Here is a 4,617-nt window from a genome sequence, read left to right on the forward strand (position 1 = left end):
ACATTGCATATATTTTAGTGGGGATCGCACGGGGAGAGGATCGGGTCCCCGTGGTAAGAGCAAACTCGTACATGAGTATGGAGATATTCTTAATGTAAGGCGGTAAAAGTTGCTCGAACGGGCTTTGCCCTGACCGAAGCCGAACTCCCTTTGGGGTGGGGTGTGCTCTCTCCGTCCCCGTGGAGGGTGTTCTACAACTCATCTAATTTTTTGAACTAAAGGGGTTTTTATTAGGATATTCAAAAACATAAAGAGCAAGTGAATCCTTATCTTTCTCAATAGGAGCTTTTTGTATAGAACTTATCTCCACGAACCATTTAGTAATTTTCTTAATAAAAGGGTAGAGAGATCTTCAGCTTCATGAATATGCTTGCATCTTTCTTTCTAAAACACCCAAAGGAGAATCAAAGGGATAATGCTGATCACATATTTTAATTGTGATCAGTTACTTGCAAAAGCAAACATGTGCTGTTTTTCTGGCTTTCAAAACAAAGAGTTCAAAAACTTTTTTCTGATGTGGTGATTTCAAAAACAAAAGCATTTGTGCTATAGAATACCCCCTAAATGTGCAAATTTGTATTGCTTTTCAAAGGAACTTCAATATGAGATATATGCATCCAATGCGCATGTGAAAAATGAGAAAGAGCAATTGGAGTTTCAATCCATCAAATTGACTCACTATTTTGGGCAATGCAGTAGGTGCATGTACTTGGATTTCTGACTTGTTACATGCACTAAATGTGCTTGAATAGCATTCTCCAACTCATACACCCTCCAATATAACCCCTATTTCTGGGTCCATTCCAAGAAAAATTACATAATGTTATAGATCACAAGGAAGCACCATTGGATTGGAATTTTAATCAATGTGGATAATGTAAAAGACTTAAAAGCTACACAACGAAAAACCATTGATATTGGCAAACACCACATAACTTTCGATGTGGTGGTTGTTTTTGTTTGGGTAAAACGAAACCATTCACATTGATAAATACCCCCTAACTTTCGATATTTGGGGTTCAAACATGAGGCTATCCATTGATTGAAAACCATTGGACTGATAAATAAACTCTACAATCAAAATTGTAATATTCTCAATTCATAAAAGCCATGTTCCAACTAGATGTGACAAAAAACCAAAATCCTACTTCACCAGTCCACTCTGTAAAGGGCCACATCTGATATTTGGCTTAAATTGTAACTGAATCAAATGTTACAAAACCATAATCTACTAGCATTCAATCTTTTCCTGTAGAGGTGTCACTAAAAACAGAGATTGAATCTTTGGAAAAGGTAGGGAAAAGAAAGGAAACATAGGGAAATTTATACAATGTTTATAAGGCTGCGTCTGGTTGCAATGCAAACGCAAATATCTACGTTATATATTTATCTTCTTTTCGGTTCATGAATGTAAATACGGTTCAGATTTTAAACCGTTTTTTGCACTCATGACTCATCTTGTTTGTTTGTAATTGGTGCTTAGTGTGGGTCCCATAATTAAATGCTCCAACTACCTTATGCTCCAATGCCTTAACTTTGATTAAAAAGTTGATTATCAAAAGAATATAAAATTGTATCCAAAAAATAAGTACACTAATGCTTTATTTTCAGAGTACAAAAATGTCAGAAAATATATTTTTGATCTAATAATCATTACTTTTTTGTATGTCAAACAAACACTTGCAAACCCAAACTGCAATATATAAATACCTCAGTTCGGCATTTATATTGCAAACAAACAGAGCCTAAAGGTTTCCCTACATTTCCTTTTCTTTTCCTACTTTTTTTTCATTCAAACCAAACACAAACTTAGTGTATGGATTAGACATTCATGGGCTGCGGATCACATTCTTGTAAACAATTGTCCTTACAGTTTTTTGGTGAGCTAAACTCCAAAATTGTCTCAACTACAATTCAGACTTGAACTAACAACACCCATAAATGATAATGGATATTGAGGAGTATTCTTTCATTCTAAAGCTTCTAATTCTATGGTTGTAGTTCAAGGACATGTATTATTAAATTCTCACAAATATTTAGTTGCAACTAACTTCGATGTGTATAAAACTTCCACATGTTTATAATAAATTAGATGGTGATCCTTGCTTCATTAACTTATGTATTTTGGCTTAAAAAAGATTAGTTTATGTATTTTAAGCCAAAGGAGATGTGCCATTTCTTTCTATGCCCTATCTTTTTTAATCATTTAAGCCCTTTTCAATTTAAATCTTCAATTGGTTAAAAATCAATAGATGAATAAGAAAGGCTTCTTTCTTTTAGGGTCAATTGATGAAACCTCCTCTCAAGTTTCTGATTATTGCTGAAATCTCCTTTGAAATTTGATAATTGCAATCACCTCCTCTGAAGCTTTTGACATAATTGTAAATTGACCCCTTTTGTTAGAACCCTCTAAAAAGAGGCATGAAAATGTCCAAAACATGCATACAATTACTTCAACCAAAATGATTATTTTCTAAGTTTTTTTGTAAATATGAATTGCTACCCCAAATCCTTCCAATCTCTTTTCTGAAATTGATTTATTTTCCAAATTTGCCCTTCATATAAATTACTCAAAGGTTAAGTTGAAACTTTAAATTTTCTTTTTTCCATTTTCATAAAGTTCATATTATTTTTTTTGTAGAAATTAGCTTCAATAGTAACTGCATGGGTATTTTGTATATTTTCACGTCTTTTTTTAGAGAATTCTAACAAGGGGATCTACTTGCAACTATATTAGAAAGTTCGGAAGAGGTGATTGTAATTATCATACTTCAAGGGAGGTTTTAGCAATAGTCCAAAACTCCAAGGAAGTTTCAGCAATTTACCATTTCATTTATGCTACAAAGGTTTTGAATGAGCTAGAGTGGGAAGAAAAAATGCATGGTCCCTTAGGTTGTGTTTGGTTTGAAAGAATATAAAAGAAAAACAGAAGGTTGAGAGGAAATATAGTTGCATTGCCCCAGCCCTCAGGTGGCTTTTGGTAATGATTTATTTTTTAATATTTTAAGGTATAATGATAAAACCCAAATTCAGCTTCAGTCATCAAAGAGTTATTGAGTTAACATAGCAACCTCCAATAATTTACTCACTAGGCTGTGTTTGGTTGTAGTGTAAATTTATTTGCACTAGTATAAATTGTATGGGAATGCAAATGTAAAAAATGCATATTCTTCTTTAATTTTGTTTTGGCTTTTACTTTATTCTGTTTCGTGTCTTAATTTACTTTGTTTGTATTGTAATCAAACAAAATAAGCTAAAATTTGAAACAAAAATAGGTTAGGATTTACACTCAAATCATTTGCACTGCTATGGTTTTGCATCATAGCAAATTTATTTGCATTGCAACCAAACACAGCCTAAGGCTCCATTTGGGAAGAGTGCAAATAAATATGTACAGTGCAAAACTTTATATATGGTATTTTTTAAAACTTGTATTTGCATTCAGCTTTGAGTAGTGTGCAAATGCAAATATGTTAAGTGCAAAACCTTGTATATGCTATATCTAAATCGTGCATTTGAACTGTAACTGTATATATTTGTATTTGTACTTTTTTTTTTGTATTCGGTGCTATGCACCATTAATAACTTCCCCCTAACCCTTTTTTGCCCAAAGTGCTGGTTGCGGGATTTGATTCCGTGTCAATACTGAAACAAACCAGCTAACACACTAAGGCTAAGTTTGGAAGGAGTACAAATGCAAATATATAGAGTGCAAAACCTTATATTTTGTATTATTCTGTATGTATTTACGCTTACATATTTGCATTTGTACTCCTTCCAAACTGAACCTAACGAACCAGCCCTCAGTTGGTTTATTTTTACTCAGTTTTGAGTAGTGTACAAATATAAATATATTAACTACAAAACCTTGTATATAACATCTCTAAATCAAGCATTTAAACTGCAAATATTTATATTTACACTCTTTCTAAATTGAGCCTAGAGCTGCATTTGATTGCAATGGAAATTTATTTGTATTAATGCAAAATTATGATAATGCAAAGATGAACCGCTAATATCTGCTGGGAGATCTGTTTTTGATCCCAAAAGCATCAAATGCAGCAGAGAATTGAAGAGAACAAGAGATTTTGGCTCTCATTGCAAAAGAAAACCCATAGTGAAGCTGCAAAAGATGAGAGGGAGGAATGGAGTCTGCCGTGGGGCATATTATGGGGAGTTCACATCTAGCCCCACAAGGGGGTGCCCTACAACGTCTCACAGCTCATCTCTGCCGTGTATTAGGAACATCTCCCAATGATAGTACCGGACTCGATGATATCATCATCAGGAAATGTTTCCCATACATGGCAGGGATGTCATGCGGGACATTGTGGGGCGCAAATCTGAACTCTATTATATTATGGGATTGCAATTTTTTGCTAAATCCCCAAAATGTTACATTAAAGTTTTACCAAACGCGGCCTTTCTCCCTTTATACAAACATGTTAAATTTTTATGGGAATCTTTGCTCAGTTTCCTAGGACAAATTCGTCATACTTGGAAAGCGAGGGGATGTTGACGTAAATATATTATTTTTATAAAAAAATAGGGCTTATCTGTCTTTTTCTAAATTTCTATTAAACCTCTTTTAAAAGTAATAAATGTTTCAAGGGGTTT

Source organism: Nelumbo nucifera, chromosome 2, assembly GCF_055504915.1.
Source record: "Nelumbo nucifera cultivar China Antique chromosome 2, China Antique-T2T, whole genome shotgun sequence".
Lineage (NCBI taxonomy): Eukaryota > Viridiplantae > Streptophyta > Magnoliopsida > Proteales > Nelumbonaceae > Nelumbo > Nelumbo nucifera.